This window comes from Felis catus, chromosome B3 (genome assembly GCF_018350175.1).
Source record: "Felis catus isolate Fca126 chromosome B3, F.catus_Fca126_mat1.0, whole genome shotgun sequence".
Lineage (NCBI taxonomy): Eukaryota > Metazoa > Chordata > Mammalia > Carnivora > Felidae > Felis > Felis catus.
In genome coordinates this window covers 143,629,353-143,652,767 of record NC_058373.1, presented here as the reverse complement: position 1 = coordinate 143,652,767, position 23,415 = coordinate 143,629,353, and the positions used below count along the sequence as shown (strand labels likewise).

General features: G+C 51.5%; 1 protein-coding gene across 4 annotated transcripts in view; it reads right to left on the bottom strand.

The window, feature by feature from the left end:
• The window catches only part of PPP2R5C (protein phosphatase 2 regulatory subunit B'gamma), a 129,297-nt gene that overhangs the window by 74,377 nt on the left and 31,505 nt on the right, over positions 1-23,415 (bottom strand). The window lies entirely within an intron of this gene.

The window sequence follows — 23,415 nt, the reverse complement described above, 5'->3', positions numbered from 1 at the left end:
CACTTGCAAGCCCCGTGCGTGGAGCACGCACACGGGAGCCCTGGGCCAGCAAGGGCCCTCGTTCCACAGACAGGCCCTGGGGGCAGGTGGGCAGGCACCCGCCGCTGCTCAGACCCTCAAGGTGACCCTTCCCGTGTGCTGTAACTGCCTGGACTGGACCGTGTTTGGCCAGAGGAAGAGGCCCCCCCCCCCTTTTTTAAAGCAGGCTCCACGTCCAACGAGGATCCCAATGTTGGGCTTGAACTCATGACCCTGAGCCGAGATCAAGAGTCGGACGCGAGGAAGAGGCCGTTTTTAAACTTTGGATTCAATGAAGACAGGAGGTCAAAACCAAAGCACTTCCAAGGGAGAAACTTAAAACAGAACCATATTTATAGTACTTTGATGTTTTAGACCGCATATTTACAAACATTATGATGCCTGATTCTTAGAACAACCCCATGAGAAAATTCCATCTTGGAACAGTTAACAGACTTGCCAATTGGTCGGGGGAGACGGAACCCAAACCCAGGCCCTCTTACTTCATCCCACCGTGGGCTTTCCAGAAGAATCTGAATGGAACACGAGGGAGGGCTCTTCTGGGCTCTTCCAGGCCCAGTGATCAGAGCCAGGAATGGGTGCAAAATGAAGGACAGTGGGCTAGCCAGGGAGTAGTTCCTGAAGAATTATCAAGCCACGTAATTCAATGACTCCTTTCAGGTAACTCCGTCATCCCTACACAGTCTAGAAATCTCCCGGCTGACCTGCCGTGACCCCATCTCCTCAAAACACACCTGCTCCCGTCAGACAGAGCTGGCCAAGACTCCTCACCACCACGAGGGCTGAGTCTTCTTAGACGGGAGCTCGTGTCCTTGCTCGTGCAAATGAACACCCCACCTCTGGCCAGTATCCGCGGTGCCTGCTGGCCCCCCCACCCGGCCACAGAGGCCACTTAGGCTGAAGGTTCTTGTGGTACCTGGGCCAGGAGTAAACACTTCCGACCCAGGGATGAGGCTTTGGCCAGGATGAAGCCACCATCCATCGGTTTTCCCCAAGTGGAATCTGGATCGGCAAACATGGGGAAGAGTGGGGCAGATCTAATCACCATCACTCGGACACAACCGATGTCACTTTGCCCCAGACTCGGTGCCAAATGCGCTCATTCCTGCCGTCACCGAATGCCCGTGGCGCTTCTGCAAGGGAGATTTATTATTCCCACTTTGCAAGTGAAGAAACAGTTACTCATCAGGTTACGTAACTCGCTGGAGCTTTACCACCGAGCGGGAGTTGGGATACACAGGGCAATTATCCATGAGTGTGGGCCCCAGGGGGCTGTGACAGCAGGGCCTGGGGCGTGGGGGCACACAACAAGGCCTGGGCCAGGATGGGGGCCACCCTGCGGCCTCCAAGGTCCAGTCCACCAGGGTTACTGTGCTCGAAACCAAACGGGAGAGACCGGAGGGCTCCGTGTTACAGTTTTGTGGTGAGCTTGGAGGGGGCCCGCTGCACGCCTCCCCGGGCTTGGGCCTCAAGGCCACCTTCTCGATTTGGCCACATCCACGCAGAGTCGTGCTCCCACTTGGTGTTTTTCTTTAAGTGGACATACTTTTGACTAGGCTCTGTCCCGAGCGATAAGCACCCAGGAAATCACGGATTTGACACGCTACCGCCGTGGAAGTGACGGGCAATGCTGCACCACTTGAAATCATCTCTTGTGCCACCGGCGACGCGGACCCGCCACACTCGGAGGGACTGGGGCCGCCCCACAGCATAAAGGGCAAAACATAAAGGACAAAATTTCATTTCACCTTATTTATGGATTTCCGAGTTGACAATCACTGCTCTGCACAGTGCAGGCTTTGAGGCCTCCACCTGCTGTCCTGAACGAGGGGCAAGGAGGTCATTCTGTCCTCGCTGTTGTTGCCGTCACTGGGAGACCAGCCGGGGGGACGATGCCTCCTGGTCTGCACGGACCTCCTGCCGGGCTCTGGTTCTACAACCGGAAACTGCTGAGGACCCGGGTGAGGGCCTCCCCGTCGGCCCCAGGTACCAAGTAGTTAGTTCTTTTGAGGGCTGCCTTCAAAGTCCCATCCTGATACCGCTGTGACAATGAGACTGTCCTTGCACAAATTAAACTCCACTTCAACCCGTGTACACAGCCGGCTACTTCTCTGTTATCAGGAGGCGCGTCCTGTCTTACACACGGGACAGGAAGGTGAGCACCTCCCCTCGTGCGCCTCGCGAGGGTTTTGGCAGCACGAACCAGAAGGAAGCTTAAAAAGAGTCATAGAAAATTCTTCCGAAACTGCTGAACAGCTCCACTCAGAAAGGGGACTAGCCTTCCACGGTGGCTCCTAGTCCCTTTTTCCCTTAACAGACTGCTGCATATTTTCTCATACTTTAGGCCACATCACCTTCTTTTTTTGGAAGTAGCCAGAATATAAATAGCACCCTAAGAAATCTGCAAGCGCATCTTCTCCGTTAAGACATCACAGATACCAGCAAGAAGGTCCCTATTTCGTCTGTGGCAAAATGAACAGAACCACGGCCGCCGCACATCTCTTGCCCAACGTGGAGCGCGGTGCTCTTCCTGCACAAGCGCGGAGCACAGTTATCTGCACGTGGACTGCTGGCCTTTACGTACTTCACTGGTGTGCAATGGGCACGGGCACAGAAGTGCTCAGAAGTGTGTGCTGGGTGAATACGTCAAGAGCAGGACGGCCATACACCCACCTGCCACCCCCCGCCCTCCCTTCACCCTCCACGCGGTCTGCTCCGCCAGGCCCCCCGCACCCCCATCCCTGTCACTTGGTCGGCGGCTCGCTCCCCTCTCCCCACGGCTCCCGTGGCTCTAGTGACGCTTTCATTTGACCTGCCAGCCTAGAGGTTCACGTTCTCTTCTCATCTTCCTTCTACAGCAAACCCCCCGAGGGCAGGCTTTCTTATCCGCACGTACCTGCTTTACGGACTTGAATTTTCCAATTACACCTCTGAACACGGCATCTGATACGACAGCTATAACCTGACCCAACTCAGAAGAAATCGGCTTTGTTTTATCAGAATAACATGATTAGGTTACGTTTCGACGACACACCTTTGCCGGGTGTCTGCCAGGACGTGTGCTCGGGGCACAGAGCCCACTGCCCGCCTCCCTCTCGGACCCCGGCCCTGACCCAGGACGCGGGTGGATTTTCCGCAGCTCTGGGTTACTCGGATCTGGGCCAACCCGCGGCTCTCGTCGGCCTCAAAGCAGGACCGAATCAGGTCAGAACTTTCAAAGCCACACTGAGGATCTGTTTACAGTTCTGGGCTCGATCGTCCCTTGTCAGTGTCATCCCCGGCCTCACGCTGAGAGAGCGGCCTGTGGCTCTCGAGTCCCACGTGCTTCCGCCAGTGACAATGGGAGGTTTCGTGAAGAGAAGCGTTACAGGGGGTGTAAAATGTGAATGAATGGATTTGGAAGCCCTCTGTCCTGCGGACGGCGGGGACGGAGCCCCGAAGTAGCGGGAGAGAACACGTGGCACGCGGAGGGGTTACACTCTGAGGCCGAGAGCTGAGTGACCAGACCTTCTGCATCAACGACAGGCCTAAGGCGGGTGCTCACGGCCTTTGCGGCTCCGACACAGCCAAGTGGGGTCCAGCATCCGAGGCAGGAGCGCCCCTCGAGGGCAGACCACAAACAGCCCCCGACATCTCTCCGCTTCTGTCACCGTGGACGTCAAGCCAGCGCTGGGCTTCTGGGAGCACCGCCGCGAGGACACGACACCCACAACAATGCGTTCCGCAGGTCCCTGCAAGGGTGCCGTGGGGGAGGAGCTGTCGCCATGCGGAGCCACCCCCCCCCCCCCCCCCCCCCCCCCCGCAGAACTTAGGTGCCCGGGATCGTCCCTCTGTCATCAGGCTCCATGAACGGAAAACCACTGACAGGCCAACAAAGCACAGACGTTCACAAAGTCAAAGTTCAGTGGAAAAATCATCTTCCCTGAAAAAAAAAATCCCACTTTCTGGCACATTAGATGAGATCAGCTGTTCTGTTCCAAGTAAAGCACAGTCAGTATTTTAACAGAGGTTCAGGCGACAGGCTTTCTTTTGGGAAAGAAGACACCGGAACAGCAGTGAGTGTTGGGGTCGCCCCAGATCCCCCAGGGCAGGGGGGCCCTAGCCCAGCAGTTCCTGGCTGTGCGTTTCCTTCTGGAAGCAGCAAGCAGAGAAAGTCTTAAAACAGTACTATACTTAGATTCATAACAAGGATTCTTCCTCACTTACAAATAATGTAGGGCTTTCCTTCTCCCCTCCTTTCTTTTTTTGGAGGGGAGGCCAAGTCTCATGCTCCCCTTTCAAGCTTTATGGGACACAAGTCAACTGCCTGCTGTCAGCATGGTGGCCGGCGTCCCAGTCACCACTGAGAGCACAGCAACTAAACAGAGCAACACGAGACACTTAACTGGATTCTCCCGAAGGGGATTTCAAAACTGCAGCTTTTGCAGGCTGTTTCTGAGGTGACAATAAAGATGACCTTGGAGTCTCAGGGCAGTGTTAGAACAAACCTTTCTGCCGTCCCAAAGCAGGAGGTTTGTCTACCTCGTCAGCTTCTGATGATTATGCTCGGAGACACAAATAAACCGTGTGTACACGCACTAATGCGCGGATCCCGTGCTCAGCTGGAATCACAGAACCTGGAGAGACACCCCTCCCACCCTCTGGCCTTCCATGTATCGACACCAATGAGGATGGGCTTTTATTTTTTTCAGGTATCAGATCTTTATTTTTTTAATGAATACAATTTATTGTCAACTTGGCTTCCATACAACACCCAGTGCTCGTCCCAACAGGTGCCCTCCTCAATGCCCATCACCCATTTCCCCCTCTCCCCTGCCCCCCACCAACCCTGTTTGTTCTCAGTATTCAAGAGTCTCTTGTGGTTTCTCTCCCTCCCTCTGTAACTATTTTTTTCCCCTTCCCTCCCCCCATGGTCTTCTGTTAAGTTTCTCAAGATCCACATAGGAATGAAAACATATGGTATCTGCCTTCCCTGAATGACTTATTTCACTCAGCAGAATACCTTCCAGTTCCGTCCACGTTGCTGCAAATGTCCAGATTTTATTCTTTCTCATTGCCAAGCAGTATTCCATTGTATATACAAACCACATCTTCTTTATCCATTCCTCAGTTGGTGGACATTTAGGCTCTTTCCATAATTAGGCTATCGTTGATAGGGCTGCTATAAACACTGGGGTACCAGTGCCCCTGTGCATCAGCACTCCTGCACCCTTTGAATAAATTCCTAGCAGTGCGATTGCTGGGTCATACGTAGTTCTATTTTTAATTTTTTGAGGAACCTCCACACTGTTTTCCAGAGCGGCTGCACCAGTTTCCATCCCCACCAACGGTGCATGAGGGTTCCCACTTCGAGGAGGATGGGCTTTTAAAGGCTGGGGGTGAAATCACATGGCATCCAATTAACCATTTTATTTTTTTGCTTATTGATTGATTGATTGATTTTTTTATTTAAATCCAAGTTAACAAACATACAGTGTAATAATGGTTTCAGGAGTAGAATTTAGTGATTCATCACGTGAGCCCTGGGTGTTCTGTGTAAGCGACGGACCGATTAACCATTTTAAAGCACACAACTCAACCTGGCCTGTAGAGTTCTCAGTGTTGGGCAGTCACCCCACTTTCCACACGCTTTCATTCCAGTAATCCTGCCTCACTCCCCTCCCGCCGGCCCCGGCAACCTCTAACCTGCTTTCCGCCCCTGTGGATTTGCCCAGTCTGGACATTTCATATAAAAGAAATATAAAAAACGAGCATTTAAGTTGCACAAATTGCTTAATATTATGTGGCAATTCCAAATGTAAACAAGGTACAAATCTGAGATTTGTGGCTTCAAATGATGTTCTGGAGTTAGGGTTTCACAGACCAGTAAAATTTCACTACGAATCTTGCCAGTGGACAACACTGGCTTACCACCCTGACAAATAAGAACATTACAAAAAGAATCACAGAAAAGACATTTTCAGAGCACAAAGGACAATCTTGGGATGAAGGACAGTCCTGTAAACTTAATAAATCCAGCTTTATAAAAAACCCACTCGACATCACCTCGAGTTTTGCCTTGGACAGGTAGACGCCTTGCTTGGCACAGGGCGGCAAAGGCCTTTGGAAATGACTGATCCTGGACCACTATCCTCGGTACATCTGAACGTAGGCAAACTAAGGACGTGAGCCCTCTGGCCAAAGGGAGTCCCCCCCCCCCACCCCCAAAAGGGAAACGGATTTCCTCCTCTTAAGAATGAAATCTTTTCGATGGCTAAGACTGACAAGACCTAAATCCAGCTCGAGAATCAACAGAAAAGGTTGGCGGCTTCGCAGGAGACACCAACGTACGCAAGTCAGGGAGGGAGTGCCGCGGCACTCAGTGCGGACGGAGGCCGGCCTTCGGTCCAGAGAGGTGACACAGCACGCAGCCAAACCGACGACGTTTACAAATAAAAGGAGAGCTCTGACGGGCAGGCTCTCCCCAGCTTGGCCTTCTAAACTGGGGTGTGCGTTCTGGGGTGGGTGGAGAAAGCCACAGGATAAACACGGCACGTGTCCTGGAGTATCAGTTTTACAACACAGTTAAATCACGCTAACCGCTTTTACGTCAACTATAATAAGTATGAAATAGAATACAAAATTCAAGTAGCTTTTTAGAACAAAACCGGAGCCTTCGGAAACTTAAACACCTTGGGGGCTCTCGGCGGACCGAGTCATGAGTCGGGCCCAGGCCCCAGACTCCCGACAGGAGTGGGCTCTCCCCGCTCAGGCTCAGAGGAACTGCCAGGGAGAATCTGGGCTGCACTAGCCTGGTCTAACCGACTCTAGCCCAGACAGGGCTGCGGAGAGGGCAGGAGTGGGAACAAACTGGTTCTGAGATTTACATGGAAACACAGGCGACCCTGAATACAAAACAGTTCTGAAAAAGAACAGAACTGGAGGACTCACGCTTCCTGACTTAAAATTTTTTTTTTTTTAACATTTATTTTTGAGAGACAGAGACGGAGTATGAGCAGGGGAGGGGCAGAGAGAGAAGGAGACACAGAATCTGAAGCAGGCTCCAGGCTGTCAGCACCGAGCCCGACGTGGGGCTCGAACTCACAAACCGTGAGATCATGACCCGAGCCGAAGTCGGACACTTAACTGACCGAGTCCCCCAGGCACCCCTCACGCTTCCTGCTTTTAAACCTCCCCAAAAAGCTACAGCAATCGAGGCTGTGCTGCAGACATGTAGAGCAGGGGAATGGAAGAGAGCCCAGAAATAAACCCTCACGTTATGGCCCAGTGAGTTTTCACGAGCGTGCCAAGTCCATTCAGTGGGGGAAAGGACAGTCTTTTCAACAAACGACGCCGGGAAAATCGGACGTCTACTTGAAAAAGAATGAAGTTGGACCCTCACCTGACACCATCTGCAAAAACTAACTCAAAATGGATCAAAGACCAACCAAGATCACAAAACTCTTAGAAGAAAACACAGGAGATCTTTGGATTCGGCGGTGGCTTCTCAGATCTTAGCACCAAAACCACAAGCGGCACAAGACAAATCAGATAAACTGGACTTCGCCCAAATGAGAGAGATTCCTATGCTCCCGACGATGCCCTCGCGGAAGCGGACAGACAACAGACAGGCCGGGAGGAAGTACTTGTGAGTGCATCTGGGACAAGGGACCACCGTCCAGATACACAAAGGCTCTGCGGCGACCAAGTCACGGCTGCCACCCTTCACCGTGCCCTTCGGGTCCCTCTCCACTCCTTGCACCTGCCACCTCGCTGCTTCCGCCTTGACGTTTTGCAGAGGCCTCCCCCTCCTGTCTTGTGCCACCAGGAAAGCGGGAGCCGCCAGGCCCTACCTTCCCCAACTTCCTTCTCAAACTCCCCCCGCCCCCACCCCGGTGTGCGAAAGATGACAGCGGGCATCTGGTCTGAAGCACCGCTGGCTTTGACAGCCCTACCGCGTCACACCGAAGAAAGGAGCAGGGCCGGCGACACAGGGACAAGGTCCGAAATACGGCAAAACCGGTTCACTCACCCAACGAAACACAGTAAGGAACAGTCAGGTCAACCACCACGACGCAATGTGAGTGAGGCCCTGGCCGGGAAGCCCAGGGGTGACTGACCTGCCCGCGCCGCCCGCATCCTCGCGCTCTGCCGTCCTCGCCAGCGAGGGTGCGCACGCCGACGGGCTGGGCGAGGGCGGGGCGCGTGCGCAACGGGACAGGGGCCAGCAGAGTTACAGTCTGGCCGAGTCTCGACACAAATGCATGATCTTGGCCTTGAGGCAGTGAACTGACTAGAAGCACAACAGCAACTTCAAAGACACAGAAAAATAGCAGCCCTGATTCGGAGCGTGAAGGTCAGTCATCAGCACACGGCCCCCACGTCGAACGTGACGCCTCTTCTTGACTTTTTGAACTTAAGACGTTCACATGGTACACATATGTACACACACACACACACACACACACACACACACACACCACCCAAGGTATCACTTTTGGTCTGTCTAACTTTCGAGTTTCGCTACGGGACCACAGCAGCGCGTCTTGAGCCTGCCCTCCCTCATGTAATGACAAGGGTGGCGGCCACACCACTGCGACCGTCCTGCCTTTTTACTCCATCGCTCTGCCACTCTCCACCTTACGGTCCAGCAAGTGATCCTACTTGATGTAAACCCCCTTCTCAGATTTCTCTCCCCACATACATGGCCACACCCCAGCCCAACACGTTCTCTGCTGTGCCGCTCAATCTCTCGGCCCCCGACACTGTGTGGGGACCACCGGTGGGCTTACAGGTGTCACTTCTCCCGGGAGGCCCGGCCCTGCCCACAGGGCCTCTTGACTCTCTGTGTGCCTGGCCCAAGCAGGTGCAGACATGCCCCTTCGGTACCGCCAAGCGAGGGAGTGATCTCTAAATATTTGCCCAAGGAATGAAACAAAGCTTTGGGTGGCCGCGAGGCAGAAGGTCAAAACCCAGTTTTATTCTTCTTTCTGTGTTTGGTATCTTCCAAAAAGCTCTCCTTCCCTCTGAAATGAGCTCGTTTAACCAAACATTTCTAGTCTTAACTTTAACCTTATTCGGCACAACAAAGGGCGGGCTTGCCAGACCGCCAATGTTTCTGCCGACGAGAGCACACACACGGGGTAGTTGAAAGCCAAGAATGAGGAAGGAAACGTTTGCGGGGCTTTATGAAAATGAGGAAGAGGAGCCCCACAGACTGTTTTTCTCCTCCAATGTAAACATCCCCTCAATTGTATACATCACCAAGAAGTCGCTGTCTTTCCTACTGTTTCCCCTCGGACAGACGCCTATACTAAGCTTTCAGCTAAAACCGGCCTCTCCCCATCTAGACCTTCAGGCCGAACTACTGTCGCTAGAACACTAATTTCGCACTCGCTTGTAAGCATTACTCGGGAGGAATGCACACCAGTAGTAAGTCTACGTTTAGCACTGGCCTGCTCTTGTCGGCTTTGTTGAAAATGCCACGTCACCCGGAGGTCTCTCGGGAGGGGCGGGGTCCCGAAACCAAAGGGAAACCAGGTGGCGTTTCTCCCACAGGAGTTTCGGGCCATGTGCGCTGGGGGACAAGCGGGCAAGGGGAGGAGGGCGCGACCTGAGGCCCCCCCGAGTCAGATTTCATTCAGAACCGCGCACTTCCGAGGCACAGCCTCACTTTCGGGAGCCAGAGTCTGCACCTCTTTTCTCGAAGACGCCGAAAGCCCAGCTCGCCTGGCCCGCGGCGGCCCCGCACCCCGCGCCACTGTGAGAAACCGAGAGCAGAAAGTACCGCGTAGATGGAGCTCGGTGATAAAGGGACCTGGGAGAGCAGCCCCGGTGCACACTTCGAGGGGTGTGAGCCCAGAGCGGTGAGTCAGAAAACCCAGGCACTCATCCGGTCTGTCACCAGCCCCGACCAGCTCCTCGTGGGACCGCAGGCAAGTCGGGGAACCTCGCTCGCCCGAGCCACGGCCCCCGGGGCCGACACCACCTGATTGCTGCCTCCCAGGAAAGAGGATGGCTAATGAATGCATGTGAGGACCTTTGAAGATCAGGAAGTCTCCTGGGTGCTAATGACAAACAAGAACAGGTACGCCTTCCCCTCTGGGCGCCTGCCGGCTGCAGAGGGGGTACCGGGCTGCTCCCGGCAGACCGGGCTCCCAAAACGATTCGGTCTTGCGGCTACACAAGTCTGAAAAATCTCTGGAACAAGTGGGTGACGGTAACGCCGGGACACCAGACGACAGGCGAGAAAGCGCACGCAGACCGCGGCCACGTGGCCTGCACCAGCTCCTGGGTGGCCCCGCTGCGCGTCCGCAAGCCCCCGACTGGTGTAAATATTGACGTGGGCGGCGTGTTTCGGTTTCTACGGGCGCCAGGGTTAAGGCTGCGAACTGGCTGAGAAGGCCCTGTTTTCTGCCAGAGAGTGTGTTCCTGAACATGCCTCTTAAGCTTCCCTTTGTCATTGGTATTATTTTTTTAATACTTCAAAAAGAGAACTACAGTGTAGAAAGTTATCTGCGGTGGGGGGGGGGGGAGGGCCTCCAAGTTTAGCTTATATTTCACGCAAAAGGAGGCTCTCCGCCCTGCTCAAATAGGCAAATGACTGAGCCCGGACACTAGCTGACCATAACAAGACCATAGACAGAACTGGTTTTTAGAAGAGGATATTTGGCTTTAAATAAGCATGCGTGCACGCACACACGCGCTCAAACACACACACACACCCGGCACCAGGTGTTTTTCCAACCTATGCAGGCAGGGCAGTCTTGGTTCAAACACAGGTCATTAGAAGTCGTATCAAAATTAAATGCAAAAATTTTCCAGATTAAGATTCTGATACACGTTTGCACTTCATCGATGCACAAACTTAGAAGTACAGAGTGCAGGATTCATAGCTATTGATGTTGTATCATCTGAATTAGACAAGTCAACCCGAAGGAAGCTTGCCTTACAGAGGTCAGGGTCAACCTGTGAAGGCCTCATCTGGAAAACAAAGGACACGATCCACGAAGGAGTGCTTGAGTGCTTTGGTGGGGGGGGGGGGAAGGGGTGTGGGGGCGGGGAAGGAAAGAGGAGGTAAGGCATTTCAATTTGGCTTGAAGTACCTATTTCAGTTAACCTTTAAGATTAATACCTTTTCAATATAATATCATTTGTGACTTCACTGCAAAGAGAAAAAGTTTCTGGATTTATTAGAGTTTGAAAGAACCCTTACTCATTGGGCAGTCACTCAAGTTTCCTACTGTGAAGCATTTCTCTTAGGGACAAAATTAAAGGGGGAACTTGCTCATTCGCATCACGTGCTTTTGTCCTCAGGGACACCAGACAAACATGAATCTAAGCACCTTCCTTTTAATGCCCTCGAAAATACATAATTTAATCAAAAGCATCTGTATCTTCCTACCTACCTACCTACCTACGTAGGTATCTATTTATGCATTTTTAAGTAATCTCTATATTCAACATGGGGCTTGAACTCAGGACCCCGAGATCAAGAGCCCCACGCACTTCTGACTGAGCCAGCCAGGTGCCCCTCTAGTGCATCTTTAAACTAAGGCATCTGCAGGTTCAGGAAGGTATGGAGACTTAGTCAAGGACCCCAGGACATGACCGTCAGGCCCTTACCCTGGATCACAGAGCTCGGGGCTCTGGGAGGACTGGGTCTGACTTCCAGGAAAAGTGTATGGGGAGGACAGGGCAGTCAGTGAATTAACAAGACCTCAGTGTTTCCAACATCTAGTGAAACATTTTCAGAGCAGGCACAGAAGGGTCAGCGATGCTCTCTGAATTTTTATTTATTTATTTTGAGAGACACAGAGACAGCACGAGTGGGGTAGGGGCAGAGAAGGAGGGAGAGAGGGAGAGAGGGAGAGAGGGAGAGAGGGAGAGAGGGAGAGAGGGAGAGAGAGAGAGAGGGAGAGAGAATCCCAAGCAGGCTCCATGCTGTCAGCGCAGAGCCCGACTTGGGGCTCGATCCCACCAACTGCGAAATCACAACCCAGGCTGAAACCAAGAGTTGGATGCTTAACTGACTGAGCCAGCCAGGAGCCCCAGCGATGCTTTCTGAAGTAAAAGGTCTCCTCAGGACCAGGTCTCAAGTGTGGAGACACAAAAATCCATGTTTCTGGCAGCCCAGTGTCGTACAAGGGGCCCAAGTTCTAGTGGCCTTGCCGCTCACTGTCTGGCTAGGTGCGCCGGCGGGATCGTTTCTGACACCTGTGAAATGAGCACAGAGCTTCTGTTCCGCCAGGCGGTGGGCGCCAAGTGTCCGTGAAGGCCCCCAGGCCGGTCCCAGCATGTGGCAGGTGCTCCTTGGGTGCTCCTCCCAGAGGTCCCCCCGGGCCAAGAGCTGGAGCCCAATTAGCAGAAAGATGCAGGGGAGCACATCTGGGTTCACACAACATAAGCGTATACAGTATGATACAGGACACAAGATAACGTAACGTTACCTCAGGGCATCAGGTCATCTTAGAGAGTAACCGGATGGTAAAAACCTGTAAAACGTTTCCATTTCTAAAACTGCTCTCACGTCAGTCTTTTTCTTAAGAAATAAAGAAACGAGAGGTGCCTGGGTGGCTCAGTCGGGTAAGTGTCCGACTTCAGCTCAGGTCATGATCTCCCGGTTCGTGGGTTCGAGCCCCGCATCGGGCTCTGTGCTGACAGCTGGGAGCCTGGAGCCTGCTTCCGATTCTGTGTCTCTCTCTGCCCCTCCCCTGCTCATGCTCTCTTTCTCAAAAATAAACATTAAAAAAATTTTTTTTGAATACTATATACTTTCTGTGAATAAATAAGTATATATATTATGTGAAAACACACACACGAGCGTGCGCGCGTGCGCGCGCGCGCGCACACACACACACACACACACACACACAGTCTGGGATGATACACAGTAAACCCAAGCAATTCACTCAGAAATGACAGGAAAGATAAGAGACTGATTCAGGGGGATAAGGCCAGCGAGAATTTCAGATTGTAAGGAAAAAAAAAATTAAGTGGCTATATTCACATATGGATTTCTTAAAAAGATTAATAAAAGACAGAAGGAAGGGGACTAAGGCGGAAAGTGAGGTTCTGGGTCCTAGGGTGACCTTACCACCAGCAGTGCAGCGGCTGGGCACAGGTATCACCTGTCACTGTGGCCTGAGAGACCTGGTCACATTATTGGCCGACGGTAATTTGGGATTTTCGTTTATTTTTTGAGGGGGAGGGGAAGAAAAAATAATACAGAGGCGTGGTAAAAATAGGGTCAGGGTCACGTCCAGCCCAAGCTAGAGAGGCTTCCTAGGACAGTGGCCTCCAATTTTTGTGGTCAGGACTTATGGACACTCTAAAGGTCTGCAAGGCCCCAGAGAGCTTGCATTGCATGGGTTACACCTACTGATACCCAGCAGGTAAGAGAAGGTTTCACATATTTATTCATTCATTCGTTTAAAACAATTAAAGGTTCATTTTTATGTGAACTTAAATATTATGAAAATAACTTTACCACCCGCCTACCCCCCTCAAAATTAGCCAAAATGTAACTGTTTTACATTTCCACAGATCTCTTTAATGTCTGACTTAGCAAAGGATAGGAAGATTCACGTTTCTGCTTCTGTACTCAATTTGTTCGATATGTTGTTTTGGTTGAAGTACATGAGAAAAAAAAAAAAAAAGGCCAAGCCTCACACAGGCATGTTTATTTGAAGAAAGGAGGCAATTCAATGGCTTTTTCAAAAATGTTCCGAAATATTCTTCTCTGATTCTACACTAACATTCAACAAGAGGTAGTTTCTTAAAAATTAGTTGCAACACAGATCGAAACTGTGCTGATGAACATTTTACGTCAAAACCCCGCGGTATTTCCTGCACTTTGACAGTCCCTTCTGCCCACACGTGCTGGCAGCATCATTTCTCGCTCGCTTGGAACGTGCCGGTGTGCGGGGCTCCGAAGACCTTCCACAGACGCGTCCACGAAGCTCTGCTAGTTAACGGCACCAGGCTCTTCAGCACCGGGAGTTGTCGAGCTCACGCTGGCAGATGCAAGTTTCCCAAAATTCAAATTTTTGCCCGCAACTCTGATTTTTATCATGAACAAATAGCGTCACTGTTGTTTCCCTTGAATCGACGGGCTCGCTTCGTCACTTTTCAAGGCAGTTTGTCTGCCTTCTGTTCCTTCGAGTAAAAACGGTGATCCTGAAAAAAGTGGCTAGTCCAGCTTGCAACTCACACAACCGTTCAGTGTTTGAGGCGAGCCTGCCAGAGGGCTTTCTGAGAGCTCCACACTCCAATGCCCAAAACATTAAGAGGCGGGGGGCAAGGTTGAAAGGTAATAAAACTGACCATGTCAGGCTTCCTCAAGGATACTTCTAGGTCAGGCTGGCGTGCACGTGCCGGAACGCACACCGTGGCCTGCTGCGTGGAAGGGGCGGTCTTACCCACCACTGCCGCTGCACCATTAGGGTAGACCGCCACACCATGATGGAGACACACGGGTCCTTGGTGCTCTTGGGAAGACTGTTCTGGCCTTGCAGATCCCTCGAAAGCATCACTGGGACTCCAGGAGCCCCCGGACCACGTCTGCGAACGCCAGCTGCCCTGCGCAGGGACGACACCTTCACGGTTTCAGAGTTCAGCAAACGTGGTCCCCAGTGCTAACCCTGGATCAGGTGGGTCTACTACTTAAAGGTGAAAAGACCAACTCCTAGCTGTGTATGTACCCAAATCGTCTGCAAATGCAAACACACAAGCACGCACACACCCTCCCCACCTTGTTGTCCCTGATGCCCACCGAGGATAAGGGACCCGCAGTGAGGAAGGATTGGGCTTATTCCCTACAGTGAAACATTACTGTTCTTACAACTTCGTGAGTCAAAATGCTGAAATCAGAACACAATGCTCGTGAACGATGCAAGCAGCAGACAAAAATCCTAAAGGAGCACGGAAGTTCACGTGCATCCGAGACAAGGGAGCGTCCACAGAACCCTCTGGGCCGGTGTTAAACGGTTCAAGCTCTATGGCAAACACCTCAGCATCGACACTTAAAGCAAAAAGATCTAAGGAGATCGTGGAGATCCCACTGAGTTCACATGCTGTCGCAATGAAAACCTCCCAGCACAAACAGGAACGCAGTGGAATTTAACGTAATGGGATTTGACAACAAGGCAATTTCTGGAGTGTCACAAGCCGCACCTGCACTGGAACACAACTGCAGGGGAACGAGAAGCCGGGTCACCCTACTTGGGACCGATCACAGATAACGTATCTCTAACTCTGAAAAGAGCATTCTTCCTGAACATAATTGGGAAGACCTTCCAAAGCCTGAAGAACAGCGAGGAGAGAGGGGAGGGGAGGAAGCACACTCTGATCTCCCGTTTCACCGAGCAGTCTGGACCCAAGAGAGCTGCAGGGCTGAGCACAGGGACCAGAGAGCCACCGAGATGGTGCCTGTGATCGTCTCACTAGGCACTTTATGACACGCGGTCTATATAAGCAGGACACAGTACACACTCCAGGATTCCTGATGACGCTACTTTCTCCGGGGCGGTGAAACGGCCTGCAAACTGCAAGAGGAGAAAAGGCTTGGTAAGTGGGGGAGGGAGACAGACACATGTGCTTCCAGATGAACCGACAGAGGTTACCGTGGAAGAAAAGAAAAAAACCAAGCCGCGGTTAAGAGGCTGGGCTCCGAAGCGCCCTGTGGGCGAGGCAGACCACGTGGGGGGGGCCTTCCGATGTGCAGGCACCGCGTTCAGCACTTACGTGCACTCGCCCCTTTTACCCTCGTGAAACGCAGGCTGGCGGGGCATCTTGCTCCCATTTCCGGGCCCGGGGTGAGTCAGCTTGCCCGAGACGGCTCTGCCCAGCCAGTGCTGGGGTGGGGGTGGGACGCAGGGATCCCCCACCCTTGAGCTCCGAGCTCCCCACCTCTCTCATTCAGAGGAACCTTGGTTTCATCTCAGAGTGTGCCTTAAAGGCTGTTACGACACTTTAAGAGACCAATAAAGATGCCCATAAACGTCAAAAAAGGGTGTAAACCCCAAAAACACCATTTGGGAAGGCGGTGTTACCGTCTGTGCCCGCTGGCACCGGGCGCTGGCCGCAGCGCCTCAATGCTGCCCTGCCCGGGACGGCCCGGCCCTCGCCTGATGACTTCGCCAGAGACGCCGCTCTGCCCGCAGCGGCGCAAAGGGGAACGGCCGACCCGAACGTAAAAGACCGAAGCTTGCCATTTTGGAAACAGTTTCTGAATAATTACATTTCCTTGGTGCATTTTTTTCTAAAGCAGAACATCTTTTTTTTTTTTTTAATGTTTGTTTATTTTTGAGAGATGGAGAGACAGAGTGTAAGCCGGGGAGGGGCGGAGAGAGAGAGAGGGAGACACAGAACCCGAAGCCGGCTCCAGGCTCCGAGCTGTCCGCACAGAGCCCGACGCGGGGCTCCAGCTCATGAACGGTGAGATCATGACCTGAGCTGAAGTCAGACGCTCAACCGACGGAGCCACCCAGGCGCCCCCTAAAGCAGAACATCTTTAAGATACTTCTCTCCAGCACTACTTTTGAAAAGTTTAAACCTACACAGGTCAATAAACACCTGCAGGGAACCAGATTCGCCAGCTGCTCCCATCTTAGTGTATTCGCTTTACGGTAATTTTTCCCTTTATTGTCTCAAGAAGGCAGCAGAGCTCATCTCTCTGCACACCTAAATAATTCCACCGCTGGTCCCTAAGAGGAAGGACAGTCCTTACAACATCACCACACCCTTACTGCACCCAGAAAACAGTTAATTCCACAGCAGCCCATATCACCGCACACTCAACTTTTTCCAACCGCCCCAAGAACGTCTGGTATAGATTTGATTTGGTTTCATTTTAGAACGAAGACCTGATATAGAGATTCACTCACTGTATTTGTTATGTGCCTTTAGTTTTTTTGTTTTTTTGTTTTTTAAATACAAGGGCTTTTGATTTATGAACAATTCTAGGGCCCAAACCAGACTTTACCTGCTATAATACTCTGCCCTTATGGACTCTAGCCAGTGTCTTTCCAGGATCAAAAAGAAATGACTTTCCTTTAAGTACCTTCATGAGAGAAACTGATCGCCCCTTTTTTTATTAATTTAACTTAATTTTTTTTAATGTTTATTCATTTTTGAGAGATGGAGGGAGAATATAAGCAGGGGAGGGAGGGGCACAGAGAGAAGGGGAGACACAGAATCTGCGGCAGCTCCAGGCCCCAAGCTGTCAGCACAGAGCCCGATGCGGGGCTCGAACCCACGGCCCATGGGATCATGACCTGAGCCCCCTAGGCGCCCCACGCCCCCTGTTTTGGAGTCCTCCGTATCTCCACATCCTTAGGGGTGCTATTCCCATCTGATGGGGAAGAGATGCAGTCTGAAGCCGGGCCCAGCAGAGTGGCTCCCTGTGTCCACCCTTTTTGGCAGTTACCTCGTACAGCTTCTCATGAGCCTGACAGGTACTATCTGACCGATGGAGCACCAAATACGTATCATCTGAACGGTCCTTCAGAGAGACAACTTTTTATTTCCAATCCACCTACACTGGCTGAGTGCTCACACTCTAGGGATGACGCCGGACGTCATGAGAAATACCCGATTGACCGTGACCTTCCTCAGGATGCTGAGGTTTCGCGGAGGAGGTAAGAAAACGAAGCCCCCGATCAACAGCTGGCAGACGAGGTGGTGAAATGGGACGGCAGGTCAGGGGACGGGCGCACAAATATATCACACTACAGAAAACAGGGACAATCAGAAGGTACGCGTGATGTGCAAGCTTTACACTCGTCTCTTGACACCCTGACGTGGGGCAGAGGAGCGAGCTTGAGCTCGGACTCTGGCTCCTTCATTCTCCGTGGCCTGGGGCGAGAGGGTCCCCTCTTCTAGAACGCACGATGCTGGGCGGATTCCGTGAGGACGTGGCCCTGACCCCACACGCTCCATAAACACTGCCGCTCCTGGGACAGCCGCTGGCGACAGCTTGGGGACTGTGCAGCTGGTGCCAGGGACAGGGGCCTTGGACTCGGCCTTACTGGCTGGTGACCTTGGGGAGGGGAGACACCAGCCCGTGTCCGGCTCACCTCCCAGGCGGGAACCGGTCAGTCGGGTGTTCACGAAAAGTGCCGGGGAGGTGCTGCACGGTCAGAAGACGGCCACTGGGCAGCCGGATCTGACGTGTGCGACCAGAAGTCAGGCGAGAAGGGCGAGGTACCCAGACCACTCTGCCCGAGAGGAGTCTGTCCCTTTCCGGGGTTTAAAAACACACACACTCTTCCTGACTGTGCACCTCCTGTCTTTATGTTTTGTTGTTTTCTCACCGTCAACATATTTTAGGGAAAAACCTTCTGGGAGTTTAGCTTCTGCTGCAAGGCAGGAGTCGTGACCAGAAAGCTCTTGCCACACCCGAGTTCAAGGGAAGACTCATTAACAAAAGGTGTGCAGCCTTGATGCAAATCCCCCTCCCTCCCCCACCACCCCAAGAGAGCTGTCTCTGTGCTTACCTTCCACACGGTCTCACAAATACAAAACAACCCCACACTCAGGTCACTGCAGGCAAGCTCTAAAAAGCCACTTCAGAGAGAACGACAGGCACAGGGCACACGATGTCTGTGAAGCAAAAACCCTGAGCTGTCCAGATACACCATCCAGAGACAGGTGCACGGTCTGATCTTTTGAGGGGTCTTTCATTTTTGGTCACCACTGAAGCGTTTTCCTGCCTCACCGTGGGGAAGGTGGATACTGCCGGGTATCGTCACGTGACACAGGAGTGTTGGACGCCTGGCCAGCCACCTGCATCGGCCGCGGGTGTCTCTGGCTGTGCTAAGTCACCGGACAGAGCGGGGCAGGAAAGGAGACTTCCATGCTGCCCCTGCACATTTTACTCGTGAGAATACAAACTTTTCCGCAGGCAGACCTCAACTTGCCAGGAACAATGGGTTTACGTGAAGGAATAATTTGCTCCTGAGCTCCCCAAAGGCCGCGGCTACTTCTCAGTCCTTCAAAGACGGACTCTCTGGCCACGAACATCTTCTCGGTTTGGCTATTCCTGCCTCAAACCTGGCTCTGGGAGTGACACATATTTTACCACACTAACAGGCCATTGAGAAACTCAAGGGATGGTCTGCAACAGGGGTTGGCAAACTAGGTTCCGTGGGCCAGACGCGGCTCGCCACCTGTTTTTTGCGAATAAAGCTTTACTGGAGCACAGACACGCCTATTCGCTTGCTTACTGCCTATGGCTGCTTTCACAGCCAGAAATATTTACAGGCACGCCTCGTTTTACTGCGCCTCACAGATCCTGTGTTTTTTACAAATTGAGGGTTTGTGGCAACCCCGTGTTAGGCAGGTCTCTGGGTGCCATTTCAGCACGCGGCTGACTCTGTTGCTGGTGATTTGTGCAGTCCGTCAAACTTCTTATCACTATAATTGTTTTGGTGATTGTGCTCAGTGATTATCATCTGCAGAAACCTCAGGTGATGGTCAGAGCTTTTCAGAAATAAAGGGTTTGTTTTTTTTTTTTTTTTGGTTTGGTAGCTCCATCCTCAATTTTGCCATTTTCCAGTATTCGTATTACTGTTCTTTTGGAAGGAAAGAAAATGAGCCTTTGGAGGAAATGTGCCCAAAGACACTCTAGGGCTATAGATTCCCCATTCCAAGAAAAGATCCCAAAAAGGATTTGGACTTTGGGTGGATCCCTGGATGCAGTGTTTTGTGTAAGCACCAAAGTATTTTCAAACGAACGCACGAGCACGCACTGTTGTTTTTTCTGACGGTAACAGAACATAAAAGCAACGTAACTTTATTTTTTTAAGTTTTTTTTTAATGTTTATTTTTGAGACAGAGAGAGACAGAGCATGAACGGGGGAGGGTCAGAGAGAGGGAGACACAGAATCTGAAACAGGCTCCAGGCTCCGAGCTGTCAGCACAGAGCCGGACGCGGGGCTCAAACTCACAGACCGCGAGATCATGACCTGAGCCGAAGTCGGACGCTTAACCGACTGAGCCACCCAGGCGCCCCGAAAGCAACGTAACTTTTACGTGCACTGGAAAACCAAACAATTCATCTGACTTGACCGAACGCCACAAGAGCTTTCCGGCAGCAGCGGTCTGGGAGGGAACCGCAGTGACGCTGAGGTGCACCTGTGCTGTCCGGCCCTTCGCTGAGAAAGTGCCGCTCCCAGGCTACAGCTGAGCTTTCAATACGCTGGACACAAGAGTCTATTTAAATCTGAGGGAACGATAATGAAATGACATTAAAAATCCAGTTTCTGAGTTGCACGAGCCACATCCGGAGTGCCCCACAGCCAACACATGGCAGGGGCCACGGCAGCGGCCCCCATGGAGGGCACCGCTTGCGGGCAGTCCTCTTGGACGGCGCTGGAAGCACAGGATTTAAGTCATCGAGCTAAATTTACAGCCATCAAGTTCAGGTGACGCTCTCTCCTTCTACAGACAGACAAGTTTATATAAGTTCCAATAATATGTTCCTCGCCCACTTGAACTTTTTAGGGTATGCGAATTCACCGTATTAATTGCAAACTCCAGGTTACTTAACAGAAGGTAACCATCACACCCACTGGGACTACTAATCAGTTTGGGATCCTGTTGATTTATTTGTTTACTTGACTGCCCCACCCCGCAGGGGACTGTAAACTCGGAAAGCTGGAACAGTGCTGGCTTCAGGTTCTGAGTTAGGGACCTGCTTGGCATGTGGTGGTGGGGAGCTGATAAATATTCGTAAGATAAATGAAGAAATGAACCCTGGGCACAAAGCTGCCGTATACAAGAGGCCACAGGGACAGATGAATGTCGATAAGGCACTGGGAAAAAGCACACGCGTAATCCTGTGGCAAAAGGTTCGCAAACTGCCAAGATTTGTATTTCAAGAAATTTTTTTTAACGTTTATTTTTTAATTTGGAGAGAGAGACAGAGCGCCAGAGGGGGAGGAGCAGAGAGAGAGGGAGACACAGAACCCGATGCAGGCTCCAGGCTCTGAGCTGTCAGCACAGAGCCCGAAGTGGGGCTCGAACCCACAAACTGTGAGATCATGACCTGAGCCAAAGTCGGACGCTTCACTGACTGAGCCACCCAGGCGCCCCCAAAATTTCTATTTTAAAGTAAGCTTGTTTTTTAAAAAACGATGACAAACAAAACAAAACAGCTGCCTGCATTTGGATTCTGGCCCGACCACATGTGGGTCTTGTGACCTTGGAAGGTCATTTTCCCTTCTGTGTGGAAGACCCCTCTTCCCTAAATGGGAATGGGGGGGAGGGGGAGAGGGGCACCCAGAGAGGGGAAGCAGCCCTCGGCACCACCCCCTCCTGGTGGCTACCTCTCCCCAGCATCCTCCTGCCAGCCCCTGGCCCAGCATCCGTCCTGCACCAGGGCCCCTGCGTGGGTCTCCCACAAAACTGGTGGCTCTGGGGTGGGGCCGTGCCTTTCTGTCTCGTTTCCTGACCCTCGGCACGGGTTACACACAAGAGACCGGCTGATCGGATGTTTAAGGGGTGGAGAATCTGAAAACCAGAAGTAAAACAAATCTTGCTAAGCAGCACACGAACATGCTTGCCCTAAAAACTAGGAGTCAACAAAGTGTTCCTCAAGTTTGGAAATTAGAAATCATTCCGCTGTTTGAATTAAAAGTTAGTTTTAGGTCCCTAAAGGTTATCCCTTCTTAAAAACTCAGGTCTCTTAATACACTTCACTACCTTTTCCTCCCACAATCAGAAAATAACCAACCAGCTATTTGACCAACAGCAAAAAATCCATCCTGACTATAATAGAGTCTAGGAATAATAATAATAATAATAATAATAATAATAATAATAATAATAAAAAGAAATCAGTGTGGTATAATACGTAAAATCAAATGATTCCATTTCAGAGTTATCTCAGTACAGAAAAGGACTAGGATATTAAGTATTAAGTATCTAATAAAATCAGGAAAAGTTCACAAACCAAAATAAATCTGTTATTTGTATCTTAAAACTATAAAAAAGTCTTTTAGGTGCAATAAAATTATCTTACTGCTAATGAGTCAGTATTTAAAGGACTAACTTAAATCTAAACACAACTACGTTTTGTTTTTACCTGTTTGGTTCCTGTATTAAAGTGTCTAAATGCTGTCTGTGGTCAACACTGGCTCTTTTCTGGGCACACGCTGTAAAACAATGAATGTGTAGCCCAACCTACAGGTTGGGCGCTGTGGGTATGAATTTTCACCGGCTTTATTAAAGAGGGTTTGGAGAGAAAAGCAACACCCATTTTATTCCAACCGATTGAGTGTTCGTGTGGTTTATCTGCCCTGGATACACCCTAGGATCTGAAAAATCTTGTCCGGCATTTTAGTCATACGGACTATTAGTCACCTAGAAATATTGCCCCCACCCTTTCTTGACACGGGTCCCTGGAGGAGACTGTGACAGTTACAACTGTTTTGTTAGGGCGTAGCTGTGACAATATACATTTTAATTTAAAGTGTTCTGGTAAAGCTTAACATCCATTTTCTGTTCTCTCAATTATGAACAAAAAAACTTATATAACAAATGTTTTAAAATGTCAACTAAGAGTAAGTATACTGCTACCCTGATGCTTCTATTTTAATGAAATTATTATTAATTACCATGGTAATGGTGTTTTTCAGCTAAATTCGGCCCCCCCAGTTTTGTGTAAACCACAAGCAGCACACTGTAATTATTAAAAGTGAGATCCCAGTACACACGGAAAACTTGTTGCCATTTTAAATCTTAAAGCCAAATGTCAACACAGAGCCTGTTGAAATGCAAAATATTTCCTACTGTCCCACGGACCCGCTAACATCTCAGGAATTATGACCCCACAATAGATCTCGGCATCTCAAAGCACGACCGAGCAGGTTTCTCGCTGAGGCTTGCACTGCACCGCAAGAATGAACACAGCCCTTTCAAAGGAAGTTCTTTCTGCGATCGCTGCTGCGTATTTGCAGCTCGTGTTGATTTTAGCCGAGCCCCCCACCCCCACCCCCCTCCCCACCCGCCGAACCCCCGAGAACCCCTCGCAGCGCCCGGCAACACCGAGGCAGCGGCAACTCCGCGGCCGGGCAAGTTGGCCCCGCGCTGCCGCCCGCCTCTCCTTCCCACCTCCACCCAATACCTTCCCCGGGCAGTGACTTCACATCCTTTGACATCAGCACGGCTCGGGGAGGGGGAGGGGAGGGCCAGCAGACGGCAGAAAAACCAGCTTCGAACTCTGCGTGCCAGGCCTCGGTCGAGACTCGGATTCCGGGAGTAGTTGGTCCGACGCCGAACGGAGAACGGAGCCGCGGTGACACAGCCGAGCCCCCCCCCACCCCGCCCCCCGCGGGGTCGGCGGCCGGACGCAGCGGCTCGGCCGGCGGGGACTTCCTGCTCCTCTGATCCGAG